The sequence below is a fragment of the Bos taurus genome, chromosome 2, assembly GCF_002263795.3.
Source record: "Bos taurus isolate L1 Dominette 01449 registration number 42190680 breed Hereford chromosome 2, ARS-UCD2.0, whole genome shotgun sequence".
NCBI classification, from domain to species: Eukaryota; Metazoa; Chordata; class Mammalia; order Artiodactyla; family Bovidae; genus Bos; species Bos taurus.
Window position 1 is genome coordinate 127,396,548 of NC_037329.1, and position 16,234 is coordinate 127,412,781.

The window sequence follows — 16,234 nt, forward strand, 5'->3', positions numbered from 1 at the left end:
ACTATGGTTTTTTCAGTGGTCATGTATGGATGTGAGAGTTGGACTATAAAGAAACCTGAGTGCTAAAGAATTGATGCTTTTGATCTGTGGTGTTGAAGAAGACTCTTGCGAGTCCCTTGGACTGCAAGGAGATCCAACCAGTCCATCCTAAAGGAGATCAGTCCTAGGTGTTCATTGGAAGGACTGATGTTGAAGCTGAGACTCCAATAATTAGGCCACCTGATGTGAAGAGCTGACTCATCTGGAAAGACCCAGATGCTGGGAAAGATTGAGGGCAGGAGGAGAAGGGGATGACAGAGGATGAGATGGTTGGATGGCATCACCGACTCAGTGGACATGGGTTTGGATGAACTCCGGGAGTTGGTGATGTACAGGGAGGCCTGGCATGCTGCGGTTCATGGGGTTGCAAAGACTTGGACACGACTGAGCAACTGAACTGAACTGAACCAGGTGATCCAAACGCACATTAAAATTTGAGAAGCTGTTCTAGGGCTCTGACACCTACTGGCTGTGTGGTCTTGAGTGAATGACTTGACCTCTCTGAGTCTCAGTTTCCTCATCTGTAAAAGGACAGGAACATTTAATCCTTATGATGACCCTGGGAGTAAACAAGATAACACACACAGAGTGCTTAGCACAGCAGCTGGTACATAATACGTGCTCAGTCAAAAGCAGCCATAGGATGACTGCTCCCTTTTAATCTATCTACCACGTCTCTCTCCATTCACTTCTCTCCGCACCACCTCTTGAATCTATGTCCCTCCCAGCCCTCTGGGGGACTCCTGCAGCAGCCTCCACACTGGCCTAGAGGATCCTCTTTGGCCTCTTACACAGTGATTATTCAACGTGCAAATGTATTCACATCTCTACTCCACCCCCCACACACACTTCAAGATTTCCAGCACTCCCTGTGAGGCCCACAGGTGGAGCAAGAGTGGGTGAGACACTTCCCTACGCACATGTACGCTCTTGGTGCAGGGTCTGCAGGCAGACAAAAGATGCTCATGGAGAAGGTCACAGAGACTCTGAGCTCTGCCACTGCACTGAGGTTGGCTCCCCAACTGTAGAGTGAAGGGTCCTCCCCACTCTAGTCTATCAAAGACGGGGCATCAGGGTGGAGGCAGGAGATGGGGACAAGGATGACTGACAACCGGAAAGACCGCAGCACATCTGTGAGGGAAATTCCAAGGGGAAATCATTCAACGAGGCCATTTGGAAGAAACTGAGTATAAAAACCACCCATGTGCAGCTAGCTCTACCATTTCCACTGTGCTTTGCCTTTCTGATTTGAGTCTTACGATTCTGTGGGTGAGGCAGGGTGGGTGTCACCATCACTCTCATTCTACAGAAAAAGAAACTACACTTACACACACACGCATGTGCCAAGCACCATGATAAGGGCGCTTGTACCTACTAGAACATATAGTTCTTGCCACAGTTCTGAGAGGCCTTCTCAAGGGGGAGCTAAGGCATGGAGGATAAGAGCCTGGCTTTGGGTCCCAGATTTCCCTAGCTGTGTGCCTTTAGACAAGACACTTAACCTCACTGTGCCTCAGTGATCTCATTTGTTTAAAGACAATGATACTGTTATATTATGCTTAATATATATATATGTTAAGTGGGTCATCAGTGTTTCACATATATGTCAACTCTTTTAATCTTCACACTAATTTTATAAGTTTCAGTTCAGTTCAGTTGCTCAGTCATGTCCGACTCTTTGCGACCCCATGAATTGCAGCACGCCAGGCCTCCCTGTCCACCACCATCTCCCAGAGTTCACTCAAAGTCACGTCCATCAAGTTGGTGATGCCATCCAGCCATCTCATCCTCTGTCGTCCCCTTCTCCTCCTGCCCTCAATCCCTCCCAGCATCAGAGTCTTTTCCAATGAGTCAACTCTTCACATGAGGTGGCCAAAGTACTGGAGTTTCAGCTTTAGCATCATTCCTTCCAAAGAAATCCCAGGGCTGATCTCCTTCAGAATGGACTGGCTGGATCTCCTTGTAGTCCAAGGGACTCTCAAGAGTCTTCTCCAACACCACAGTTCAATTCTTCGGTGCTCAGCTTTCTTCACAGTCCAACTCTCACATCCATACATGACCACAGGGAAAACCATAGCCTTGACTAGACGAACCTTTGTTGGCAAAGTAATGTCTCTGCTTTTGAATATGCTATCTAGGTTGGTCATAACTTTCCTTCCAAGGAGTAAGCGTATTTTAATTTCATGGCTGCAATCACCATCTGCAGTGATTTGGAAGCCCAAAAAAATAAAGTCTGACACTGTTTCCACTGTTTCCCCATCTATTTCCCATGAAGTGATGGGACTGGATGCCATGATCTTCGTTTTCTGAATGTTGAGCTTTAAGCCAACTTTTTCACTCTCCACTTTCACTTTCATCAAGAGGCTTTTTAGTTCCTCTTCACTTTCTGCCTTAAGGTTAGTATATCATTACTCCCATTCTCATACGAGGAAACTGAGGCACAGGCCCAAGTGTCACACCAAGTAAGTGGCAGAGCCGGGATTCAAACCCAGACAGTCTACACTCTTGGTCACAATACCCTCTGCCTCTCATGTGCTGTGCTTAGTCGCTAAGTCGTGTCCGACTCTGTGACTCCATGGACCACAGTCTGCCAGGTTCTTCTGCCCATGAAATTCTCCAGGCAAGAACACTGGAGTGGGTTGCCATGCCCTCCTCCAGGGGATCTTCCCAACCCAGGTCTCCCGCATTGTAAATGGATTCTTTACTGACTGAGCCATCACGGAAGCCCAAGAATACTGGAGTGGGTAGCCTATGCCTTCTCCAGGCAATCTTTCCAACCCAAGAATCGAACTGGGGTCTCCTGCATTACAGGTGGATTCTTTACCAGCTGAGCTACCAGGGCAGCCCATGCCTCTCACAGAATGGAATGATTACCATGCCTGCCTCCAACAGGGCTGTAAGGATTGCAGTCGTCCCTTGGTAGCCAGGACCTCCCGCAGATATCAATATCCACAGATGCTCCAACCCCTTAAGTAAAATGACTTGGTACAGTTGGTCCTCCTTATCTTCGGGTTCTGCATCCATGGATTCACCAACCTCAGACTGAATTTCAGTTGGTCAAATCCATATGGAAAACCCATGGATACGGAGGGCCGACTGTAATTACAAGGCTAGGCATTCAGCACAGCTCCCCGCAGAGAGAAAACCCTGCTGTGAGTGGCAGCACTGGTGGCTGCGACCGTGGGCTCCACATTCATTATCTTTCCAAGACTGGAAAAGGCAGCACTGTACATCTGAAACCTCCGAGTCCTCTGGAGTCTCCTTCAACTCCACACCTCATGTTCACTCTCCAGCAAGTCTGTCAACGATCTCTCTCATTCTCTCTTTCCCAGCTGCCTCCCAGCCTACCACTGCCCCTTAACCTCAGCACAGTCTCCCTGCATTCTTTCTCGGCCCTGCTCCTGCATCCTTGGTCTATATATCCACCAGAGTAAGCCCTTTAAAAATGCAAGCCATTAGGGACTTCCCTGGTGGTCCAGTGGCTAAGACTCTGTGCTCCCAATGCAGGGAGCCCAGGTTCAATCCCTGGTCAGGGAACTAGATCCCATGTGCTGCAACCAAGAGTTTTCAAGCTGTAACTAAAAAAAAAAAAAAAAGTAAAGATACTATGTACCACAACTAACACCTGGTGCTGCCAAATAAATAAAAGAAGAAAATCATTTTAAATTGAATAAAAATAAAAATTGTTGTTTTTGTTCAGTTGCTCAGTCATGTCCGACTTTCTGCGACCCCATGGACTATAGCACGCCAGGCTTCCAAGCCATTAAATGTCGTTTGTGTGTAAGAGTTTCCAAGAGCTTTCCAAGGCAACATGCTTGAACGGCTTGTCTCTGATCACTTCCCAGGCCCCTTCCATTCTCCAAGTTTCAGCCTTTGGATAATATCTCAAATACATACAGCACCTTCCCACCTAGGTCTGGCAGAATAATGGCCCCCCAAAGGTGACCATGTCCTAATCCCTTGAACTTTTGAGTATGTATGGTAAAATGGAACTAAGTTTTCAGATAGAATTAAGATTAGTAATCAGCTGATCTTGAGAGGGGGACATTACCTTGGGTTATCCAGGTAAGCCCAGTGGATTCATGCGGTCCTTAGAAGTGACAGAGGGAGGCAAGAGCGTCAACATGGTGAGATGTGAAAAGGACTCCACTGGCTATCGCTGGCTTTGAGGATGGAGGAAGGGGCCATAAGCCAACGAATCTAGGGAACCTCCAGGAGCTGGAAAAGGCCAGGGAATGGATTTTCCCCTGGAGCCTCCAGAGAGGAATGCAACCTGGCCAACACCTTGATTCTAGCCCAGAAAGCCACTCCTGTTAGACTTCTGATCTCCAGAAGCATAAAAAAGTAAATTTGTGGTTTTAAGTCATTAAACTTGTGTAATTTGTGACTACAACAATAGGAAACTAATATACTACTTCAGCGCCTTAGCATTTCCCAATGAAAACTGAATGAACAAGCCCCGCTCAGCCTCCAAACCACTTTCCACCCCATCACAGCCCTTTTTCTGCAAAAGGAATTCTAAGGTTCTGGAGCATAGTACCCGCATTCTGGAATTCACTGTCCTACAGCCTCCTGTCTTCCATCCGTGACAGTGCTGCAGACTTCTGCAGGATAATGATTTCTTTCATGTCTGCCTCCCCTGCCCTTGAACTGTGGCCTATTCACCAACGCAGCCTCAACCTCCTAGCACGAGGCTGTCCCAACAGAGGAAGTCAACAAAGCACATTTGTAATAATAATGGCTGCAAGTGTTACCTCTGTTATCCAGAGGTGGACACGCACTGAGCCCCGAGCCGGGGCGGAGCCCTGGGCTAAGCCTTTCAGAAGCACTTCATCCTACACCAACCCTGCAGGGTGGGTTACCATTGTTCTCCCTATTTTATAGGGTGAAGGAAGCAGCTGAGCCCTGAAGGGTTAACTGACTTGCCCAAGGATGCAGAACAAACAGAGGCAGGGCCAGGCAATGGATCCAAGAAGACCGCTTGGGAATCTGCACACTTAATCACAACAGCACACTGCTTCCCTCTCTACAGCCTTCCCAGGCAAGATGAGCGTCTCCTGTTCCCAACATTTGGGACCCTGTCGCTAGAGTTGGACAGACTGAGCGACTTCCTTTTCACTTTTCACTTTCATGCATTGGAGAAGGAAATGGCAACCCACTCCAGTGTTCTTGCCTCTAGAATCCCAGGGATGGGGGAACCTGATGGGCTGCTGACTATGGGGTCGCACAGAGTCAGACAAGACTGAAGCGACTTAGCAGCAGCAGCAGCTGGCAAGTGGCAGAGCCACTGTTTGAAGCTGGGGTCTGACTGATTCAAAAGGCTGTGTCCCTTTCCATCTCACCAGGCTGCTTCACTGTCCAATGAGCGAATGAACAAAACATCAACCCAGCACCTCTGGATGGCATGTGGCACACAGAATCAAAATGAGGACTGGCTGCTAACTAGTGCCACACGGCCCATCCTGAGGACTGTTTCTTTTTGAAAACAAGCACCGTCCAAATTTCTAGTTCCCGAAGGCTCAGTCTGCTAAAAGGGAGGGGATGACCTGCTTTAAAGCTGCCCCAACAGAGGCTGCGGCCTCTGGAAACGTGAGAGAGGCAGAACCAGTTCTTGGTCTAAATGTTAAGAATTTTTAAAAAGAAAGAGGAAAAAAACAGGTTTATGTGAAAACAAGGAACATACCAAAGGGAGCTGTAGAGAGATCGTGACGGAAATGCAGAGAGAAGTCATCTCTGTTGCCAGGTTGTTTAGGGAGGTAATGCCATTTGAAATCTGGAAGATAAGCCTTGAAAACCAGTTTCTAAAGGCTGTTAGTGGCACCTCTGTGACAGCAAGGGGCCTCGGTGACCTGTTTCAGGGTCTTTGGGGTGTGCATGGAGACCTTCAGCCTCGGATGAGAACAAAAGACTTCAGGAGAACAGCAGTCTTGTTTTCCAGGCAGTGCTGCCGTCTCTTGAGGAACCAGGTCTGAGTACAGAACCCTTAGGACCCCATCCTTGACTCCTGCATCTAGAACCATGTGAGACTGCCTACATTTACAGTGGTTCTCCTTGGAGCCAAAAAAGGATTAGTACTATTTCCCCTGGAGATACCATTCCTAGACACAAGAAGGAGGCTTGAGGACCACTGGACACTCTTAGATAGTAAAGGGCCCTGTTTGTTGTCTGGTAAAATTGTTTTAATCAAGGCTTGGAGAATGAGCCAGTATTTATTGAGCACCTCCCTGTACCAGCCCCTTTGCCAGAAGTTACCATATACTTTATCTCATGTAATCCTCCACTGCTATTCTGGGAAGCAGGTTAATACCTGCCCATTTTACAGAATAGAAAACTCAGGCTCACAGAGGTTTGGCAACTATTCCAAGGGCACACAGCCAATAAGTGGAGGGTTTGGATTCAAACCTAGGTCTGATTCCAATCTTTGCCTCTTCCTGTTCCTGTCTCAACCTCCCTTCACCTTTATTTAAAAAAATGTGTACTGAGCATTTTACTAATGTACCCCATGTTCTGGTACATGCAGCAGTGAAGAAGACAGGCAAGGTTCCCACCTTTATGGCCTGGATACCCTAGTGTAGGGAGATGGACAATAAGAAGGAGACAGATAAGCAAGGTAATTCTGAATAGTGATAAGCACTGTGGAGAAAAATCAAGCAAGGGATTGGGGGAGAGGATGATTGAATGAGTGGAGGTGGCCGAGGAAGGTCTCCAGACGATAATTGAGCTGAGATCTTAATTAGTATCCAAAAAAAAACCACCAAATTCCTCCTGTTTCCCGCGTGTAGCCTGAGACATGCATTTGACTTTTCTCTTTATCCCCTCTAGTCCCCCATCAGCAGAGATTCCAAAGTACATACTTTCATTTTTGGGCTAGAATGCCTTGTGAAACCCACTGATAAGGTTACCTGTTCACACCAGGAGAGAGAATTTCAAAGTGGTAAACAGACCTGCTCAGCCTTACAAACACCATATAAAGACAGGTCCTGGGGCTCATTTGTCCTACGAAGCCAAGGAGCTGCCACCCCATAAGCACTCCTTGAGTCTGCATTAATCAGACAGCTCGAAGAAGGTTTCCTTTTCATTTTTCTAGGTCTGTGATGATGGATGATGTGTGGCGGCACTTCTGGATCCATAATCAGGGGGTGGTGGTGTTTTCTCACTCCTACAAGACTAAACTTCGTGGGACATTTAGGATATCTTCCTTGACAGTGCTGAGCTAAAGTGCTGTGTTCTTGAAAGGATGATTGCAGCCCTATTATAAAAGATAACCTAATCACACGGGAGAGAGTAAAACATCAAGCAATTTGATTTCAAAACCCTGAAATAGAAGACCAAAGAATAATTAACTACGAAAACCAGAAGGCTCTAATCTTGATGAACTAGTGGGATGACCAGGAAAGACAGAAAACTTAGATCTTCGAGCTTCACAGATCCTTGAATGGTTTGAGTGATCAGAATCAGGGCTCCCGCAGGCTTTCAGTTGGCTTGTGTGTGAGCTTTCTCCTCCCACTCCCTCAAGTCCCCACCCCTCCACGCACACTTTCAAGTAACCAAGTGTGCCTGCCCCAGCTCTGCCGTTCTGGCTTCTAGTAAGAAAGAGAAGACTTGCTCTCAGCGGCCCCCAGATCTGGGCTTCCTGCTAGGGCCTGTACACCTGCTGAAGGGAGGTGGCAGTTCCCACAGAGCCGGCAAAACAGACCCTTTCACAGAAAGGAGACAAATGGGCTGACGGCCAGTGACAGGTGATTTGATAAAACCTTCACAAGATTCCTCTTCCCTGTATTTGCTGTTGAGGCACAGCTACGGGTGACGGTGGCTCATGGGGGCTCTTTCATAAATCTCAAAGACAGGCCCTTTTAGACGCTGCCTACAAAGGAAAGCCCTTGGTGAGACTTCTGTCACTGACAGCCATATATTCTGTATAAAGGAGAAAACCGTCATGTTTTCCCAATTTTGAGCACAGTGGCTGAGAAAAAAAAAAAAACATCACCTAAAACGATCTCAGTTCAGCTGGCAGGCTTGGGCCCAGGGTGAGGGTGGGGCCAGGGTCAGGGTCTTCTCCAGCTGCTGTTAATAAAATCACAACCCAGTCTTGGGTGCCTTTTCTAGGAAGGGTGGCTTCGACTCAACATGCTGGCCCAAGAAACTGCTCTTTCTGTTTTTCTTTTTCTGAGCAAGAGGAGAAGGAAATTCTCCTTAGTTTCACCATGGAGTTGGTATTACATTTGTGGACCCGAGAAAGATGTGACAACCATTCACTCTCAGATCTGGCTCTGGGCCTGGTTGGTACCACTTAAAATGAAGAGATGAGCCTCATTAGCTGGGATTCAACAGGCCCCTCGTGGATGAGAAGTCACTGAGTGAGAAAGCTTCATTCAAGGGTGAGGAAAGGGGGTCAAGGATGGAAATGACGCACAGGAGAAAATGAAAATGCATGAAGTTTCCTGAGTGATTTGCTGTGGCTATTTAAACCATTTAAAAGTCTAAACCCTCTTGAGGTCAGGGAAAGAACCAGTGGAAAATCAAAGGTACGTTTTAAAATGCAAAGCATCTCTAAACAGCTATTTGATTAGGTTTTTATCCAACTAGACTATGATAATTAGCAAATGCCTGGGAGATGAGATTTAAATATGCCAATCAGCCCATCTCAAGAGTTTAGCATGAACAATGTAGAATTTAATTATCCTTAAGCGATCACCACTTTGGCGGGGTTACAGCCTTAACTAGAGATCTGAAACCCAAAAGATGACCTCGCCTCATGCCTGGAGCAGCTGCTTTCCCACTTAAAAAAAAGAGCAATCCTAGGTGTTATCTGAAAATTCCACCAGTGTGACCTTTAAAGAGAATGATTTGGAATTCTTCTGGTGATAACTCTGCCACCATTTCTCCCGCTAATGGGGCAGTTTCAGAAGCAGCAGGGTGGTGGAGATAACTGACTTCACGGAGGTGCAATCAGACTCTACCTGCGATACCTAAATTGCCACTTTCCCCATCAGTGACCATTTCTTAGGTTGAAACTCATCAAAAGCTTAAAGATTCACAACTTCTGGCTTCTCATGCAGTCAGATGGGACATGCAAAATGGGACCTGAACTAGAGATTGACCTATAATGGGATTGAACATAACTTGAAAGAGAGGAAAGCGCAGTTAACTGTTGAGGAGCGCTTTTCTGTCTTGCTACCCGGGAATGTGGCATCATGAACTCTGGTTAAATGAAGTCTTTTCAATGACTCAGGCTCTCGTCACAATGGGTCCATTTTTCACCCCACAGACTGGGCTTGACTATCTCTCAAAATAGCTTTTTAGAATATTGTGATTGCAAAATGGCTAAGAGCAAGGAAGCTTTCACTTCTTCAGCCCGTAACTATAGAAACATGCATGTCTTGGGCACAAAGGGACATTACCAGGCAACATGACAAAAATGAATAGTATCAATAACCATCCCACAGTATCTCAGCTTTTGTAATTATAGATGACTGCAAGTACAACAGATCCCGACACAAACGGGTATAATGGAGACGTGATCATTTCTCTGCTTCTCTGTCACCAACTCTCCTCCTGTCTACACGTGGCCCTGCACTTGCATGGACTGGAGAGGTCTCTAATTAACCACCTGCCAGTGTCACTGGCCATAACTCTAACTGGGCCAGCACTTTCTTGCCCAAGTTCTCACAAGTGATAATTAAATCCCCCAGCCTCACTTATGAGGTCTGCTCACAACTGAGCAGATCATACATACACTAGCATGTCTACCAGTGACAGATTCTCCAAGTACCCCTGGCTGGCGTCTGGGCCGCCAGCACTCTAATCATGAGATAAGTATCTCCTTATGTGAGCACCTTGAGTCACAGCCTCTGCCCCGGGAGCCTTCACCTTTTCTTTTAATGGAACAATGTTTTTCAATTTCAGCTCCATCTATCAGGTGCCTCTTATTGTCTACTAATAGAGTTTACAGAATCCTATTCCCTGTCTAGGGCCAGGGCCAAGAAATCTTCTGTCGTTTCTGTAAGTCCAAGAACATTGCAGATGGACTATAAACTGAATTTGAACTTGGTCCACCATTGGCTGCCGACCTCAGAATGTGACAGCAAGGGTTTTAATTCATAATTAGATGTTGACTAGACAAATTACCTGCCAATGGTACCTTTGCCTACTGCATCGCACAGGAGAATAATGTTCAGTGTGGGGATACATGGAAAGAGAGAGCTCTCCTGGGAAGCAATGTTTTGCAAAAATCTATTTCCTTGACAACTGTTTTCCAAGCAAAAGCTAGTACTGCAGATTTTCCCCCCAATGATTTTAAACTATTCTGGTGTCTAAAAATCAACATTGTCAAATGACCTAATGTGAAAAATAGGGATTTAAATAAAAGAAAAAAAAATTTTTTTTAATTCTAAAGTTGAACATTTTAAAAGGTAGGGATTCACATGTACCATAAGATTTGGGGAAGAAAGGGTGGTAATGAGCAGAACACGGGCAGTATTTAGTGGTAACCACACTAGGAATCAGTGACATCGGTGATCATGGAGAAGAATGTGGAGGACAAACGGGCTGCCATGCTGGGCCCCTCTATCCAGAATTGGAGGACTAACCTAGTCTCTATGAGGAATACAGCCTAGACCCCTTCTAAGGTTTAAGGAAACTCCAGAAACAAACCCATCAGCCTCAGGTCTAAGTTAAGTTCCTTAAAATTACACAATCTCTGATTTTCTGGGGCTTCCCTGGTGGCTGAGACACTAAAGAATCTGCCTGCAATGCAAGACACTGGGGTTTGATCCTTGGGTCAGGAAGATTCCCCTAGAGAAAGAAGTAGCAACCCACTCCAATATTCTTGCCTGGAAAATGGACAGGGGGACAGAAGAGCCTAGAGGACCACAGTCCACGGGGTTGCAAAGAACTGGACACAACTAAGGGACTAACCTTAAAATTAAAACTATTATTTAGCTTATATGCAGAGTGCATCATGAGAAACTCTGGGCTGGAGGAAGCACGAGCTGGAATCAAGATTGCCAGGAGAAATCTCAATAACCTCAGATATGCAGATGACACCACCCTTATCGGAGAAAGTGAATAAGTACTAAAGAGCCTCTTGATGAAAGTGAAAGAAGAGAGTGAAAAAGTTGGCTTAAAGCTCAACATTCAGAAAACGAAGATCATGGCATCCGGTCCCATCACTTCATGGCAAATAGATGGGGAAACAGTGGAAACAGTGGCTGACTTTATTTTTCTGGGCTCCAAAATCACTGCAGATGGTGATTGCAGTCATGAAATTAAAAGATGCTTACTCCTTGGAAGGAAAGTTATGACCAACTGCTGCTGCTAAGTCACTTAAGTTGTGTCCAACTCTGTGTGACCCCATAGACGGCAGCCCACCAGGCTCCCCCATCCCTGGGATTCTCCAGGCAAGAACACTGGAGTGGGTTGCCATTTCCTCCTCCAATGCATGAAAGTGAAAAGTGAAAGTGAAGTCGCTCAGTCGTGTCTGACTCTTAGCAACCCCATGGACTGCAGCCAACCAGGCTCCTCCATCCATGGGGTTTTCCAGGCAAGAGTACTGGAGTGGGGTGCCATTGCCTTCTCCGTATGACCAACCTAGACAGCATATTAAAAAGCAGAGACATTACTTTGTCCACAAAGGTCCGTCTAGTCAAGGCTATGGTTTTTCCAGTGGTCATGTATGGATGTGAGAGTTGGACTGTAAAAAAAGCTGAGTGCTGAAGAATTAATGCTTTTGAACTGTGGTGTTGGAGAAGACTCTTGAGACTCTTGGACTGCAAGGAGATCCAACCAGTCCATCCTAAAGGAGATCACTCCTAGGTGTTCACTGGAAGGACTGATGTTGAAGCTGAGACTCCAGTACTTTGGCCACCTGATGTGAAGAGCTGACTCATTTGAAAAGACCCTGATGCTGGGAAAGATTGAGGGCAGGAGGAGAAGGGGATGGCAGAGGATGAGATGGTTGGATGGAATCACTGACTCAATGGACATGGGTTTGGGTGGACTCCGGGAGTTGGTGATGGACAGGGATGCCTGGCATGCAGCAGTTCACAGGGGTTGCAGAGTTGACTGAGCAACTGAACTGAACTGAAGAGACAAACACTTTCACCGATTTTCTGAGACAGGCCCAATTTCTACCCCATTATCAGACAACATGTCAGACACCATGTTATAAGTTTTTATTTGGAAAATGATCTTATGGAATGGTGGCCTTCCAGTTATGGGCAGAACCACACTCCTAGGGCCAGGACAGGTCAGTGATATGGAGAACACTACCATTCTCTGCTCAAGCTGACCCTCTACCCTGACGACATCAATGAAATTTTTAGCTTGACTCTACACAGGTTATGGCAAATCAGGACAGTTTTTAACATACCCACCTACTTATTCAATCCTATTATCTCCACACGAAGGCCTGAATGTCAAGAACTGTATGAGCTATTGGGGCCGCAGAGGGACAGGACTGGCCTACAGTGGGGAATCTTACTTTTTAAAGCAGGGTTCTTGATTTGAAATGGAAGCTTGTGAACTCCTTGAAACAACATAAAACTGTGTTCATGTGTGTGTGTGTGTGTGTGTGTGCGCGCACATGCCAGGGGCATTATGGGGAGGAAGGTTTACAGTATTTATCAGATTAGCATAGAGGTCTGTGACCTACGAAAGATTAAAGAAAGTGAAAGTGAAGTCGCTCAGTCGTGTCCAACTCTTTGTGACCCCACAGACTGTAGCCTACCAGGCTCCTCCATCCATGGGATTTTCCAGGCAAGAGTACTGGAGTGGGTTGCCATTGCCTTCTCCAGGGGATCTTCCTGACCCAGGAATCGAGCCCGGGTCTCCTGCATTATAGGCTTACGATTTACGGTCTGAGCCACCAGGGAAGTCAAGAAAGGTTAAGAATCACATAAAAGTTATAATGCAAATTGCTGTTTTCTGTCATAGATGTCTCTCCAGAGGCATAAGAAAACATAAGAAAAAGCTATGCCATGGAGGTAAAGTTTGGGCAGGACCTTGACAAATGCAAGCGTTTGGCTTCACGTGCAGCAAGTGGAAGAAGGAAGGCTTCCTTCTTTCAGCTCAAGCCACTCCCTCCAGATGCCCTCTGGGCCTCTCACCTGCATGAATCTCCCTCCTCCAAGCTTATTCCCCCCTCCATTCACTTATTCAACAAGTTCTTTCTGATTGCCTTCTGATGCCAGGCCCCATGAGCAAAACAGACATGGGTGCCTGCTTGCCTGCCCTCCTAGAGTTGACATTCCTATGAGAGAGACAAGACATCCATCAAAACGCACTCAGATACTTAATTACTGCAAAATGAGATCAATGCTAAGTAGGGGGAGAACAGAGAAAGAACCAACTGGATGCCCGTGGGTGGGGGGGCCTGATTCCAGAAAGAGGAAGAAGGCTTGGGGTGGGGGCTGGGTGGGGAGGCATTCTGACCGCTGTGCTCACTGGCCATCGATCTGGATTATAAACTGCCCCACAAGTTTGAAAATCCCTTAAGGGGAGAGGCCTCGGATCACAGGCTTGGCAGCTCACAGAGCTTGCGAGCACCTGGCTGGGTAGGCATTTGTATTTGCTGAACAAACAGAGGTGTGAATCAGCAGGCTATCCTGTGATATTTCTTATATTAAATATTTTAAGCCCTTTCAGGTGCAAAGGTCTCATTTTAGATCTCCTTCATTCCCGAAGCACAGAGAACAGCTAACCATTCTTGAGGCAGGGAGGATGTATCCCATTTTCACAAACTTCAAAGAAACTGATTTTGCTTCCCTCTTCCTGGCTCCGTCCCAAAAGCTGCTTCAATATTCAATCTCCGGCCTTCATTCAAGTTCCAAGCCTTTCCCGCATGACTCTGCTCAGATTCTGTCCTCCTCGAGCTGAGGCTCGTTCCCAGCAGCTCAAAGTTGAAAGACAGGACCGGCATGGAGGCAGAGCTCACCCTGGGTAAAGGAGATGAAGACTCAGAGAGGGCGCTTTCGTGCCTTGAAGGAGGTAAGGGTCTGAAAATGGAGTTATTCTGTCGATTGCCGGTTTTGTTCACCGCCGTGTCTCTGGCGTCTGGCACACAGCACACAATATGTATTTGTTAATGAGCCAGTGAATGAAAGGGGACTGAAGCATGCCAGTCAAAGGCGGGGAGCTGGTGGAACACTGGGACCAACAGCAAACCCCGCGATGTGCTGACACGAGGTGTAGTTCCCACACAAGCACTGGTCAATCTTTTTGTTTACCTTAAATAGTAAGACAAAAATGAAATAAAAGCACACCAGAATTTCATTTGCTTGTCAGTGATATGAGTGGGTTCTCTGCTGAATTTCTGGTAGCAGTAGTTTTTGAAAGCCACAAAAATGTTAATTTTCAACTCCTCCCGCTTTTTACAATACATGTTTAACGCCTACTCTGCACTATTAACATTTTCTCCACCACTTTCTTAAGTCTAGATAATCATCAAAACAATAAATAAAACCCTGCTTTATAGGGTTGGCCAATTTCTGTGGTGTAAATATTCTCATACCAAACCTATGATGGGTAGACATAAACAGTAGCACACCATTATATACAGACACAATAGACACAGGTAACCTCAAGAGGTTATCTATTTATTATAGATAAATAATAAAAAGTGGAGTAAGTTAGGGGGTAATGAGATTTCAGTATTTGCTACCTTTGCTTTTAGTATAATTTCTTTAATTGTAAACTGTCCATAGAACTGTAAACTGTAAACTGTCCATAGAACAGTCTTATGGACTCTGTGGGAGAGGGAGAGGGTGGGAAGATTTGGGAGAGTGACATTGAAACATGTAGAATATCATGTAAGAAATAAGTTGCCAGTCCAGGTTCGATGCGCGATACTGGATGCTTGGGGCTGGTGCACTGGGACGACCCAGAGGGATGGTGTGGGGAGGGAGGAGGGAGGAGGGTTCAGGATGGGGAACACATGTATGCCTGTGGCGGATTCATTTTGATATTTGGCAAAACTAATACAATTATGTAAATTTTAAAAATAAAATAAAATTAAAAAAAATAATAATTGTAAACTTATATATTTAAAAATAATGGCTATTTTAACAATCAGCTCACAAAACTTCTGAAAATTTAACAATGGCTCTCATGACTCAGCTCCAGCACATCACTGGGCACATCCCACTGGCAGACCTAGCCCTGCTTTGGGGTCACAGGAGATTGAGCGTCAATGGACTCACCCAGGACCATGCAATCAGAAAAGCTAGAAAGCCGCTGTATCAGTGTTCATACAACATGTGACTTTTATGATTAAAGAAAAGGATTTCTTCCGAACTACATTTCAGGATTTAGGGTTTCTGAAAGCCGAGCCCCAGCATCCCCTCCCCCTAAGGAAGAAGGGTATATGCCAGGCTATTCCCCAGCGGGGCTGGTGCTGCCTTTTGGAGGGCTGGAGAAGGACATAACCAGCTCTGCGCTTTTTAGGTTGTGGGCACAACCTGTAGAAAACTGTAGCCTGAGGGCCAAATCAGAAGTTCCCCAAGTCAGCCAGGTGAGAGGGATTCTAGATCTGGGGCGGGGTTGGGAGGATGGAGCCAGGGGAGCTACAGAGGTTGAACCACAAGCCGAGCTGGCTCCATGGGGCACAAGGAGGGGAAAATGGCCCAGGAGACAGCGATCTAGAACAAAGGGGCCCTGACTTGGCAGGCTGCCCAGGTGCCATCTCAGCAACAAGACAAACCCCCCAGCCCTGTCGACTCGGAGGCTCCGAGTCACTCTCGCGTCCCAGCTGGGTGCATGTGTGTGACACCAGGCGTAGTCAGGCAAGCAGGTGACTCCACACCTAAGTCCTCTGGCAGACGATGGGAATGAATAAGCACCCTCAGCTCTACAACGGCTCTTGCCCTTCCTAACGCATCTCCCCTGAGCCTTAGGCTCAGGAGCGAGGTGGGGTGTGCAGGGGAGATGGGGTCCCTCTCAAATAATAGTCGAGCTGAGATTTTGGGGACATGGGAAACCCTAACTATGGTGGGGTGGGGATGGGGGTTGGGATAAGGGTGGGAGAGAGAAAATGGCGAGAACACGACTCATGACCCCAAAATCCTGCTCACTCTACTGTTTGCTACACCCTCCTGGACAAGGCCCTACCCACGAGTCTCAGTTTCCTCATCTGGAAAGAAGAGACCACTTTTGAGGACTGTTTTATTTTAAAAAGTTGTAAAAGCTCACTTATTGGCTG

At 46.5% G+C, this 16,234-nt stretch overlaps 1 protein-coding gene and 1 non-coding gene across 2 annotated transcripts in view; one reads left to right on the forward strand and one right to left on the reverse strand.

Annotated features, from left to right (window-relative positions):
* The window catches only part of MAN1C1 (mannosidase alpha class 1C member 1), a 152,559-nt gene that overhangs the window by 103,897 nt on the left and 32,428 nt on the right, over positions 1-16,234 (reverse strand). The window lies entirely within an intron of this gene.
* Positions 3,504-3,576, forward strand: TRNAG-CCC (transfer RNA glycine (anticodon CCC)). Its single transcript has one exon. It is a non-coding gene; the product is annotated as a tRNA-Gly (tRNA).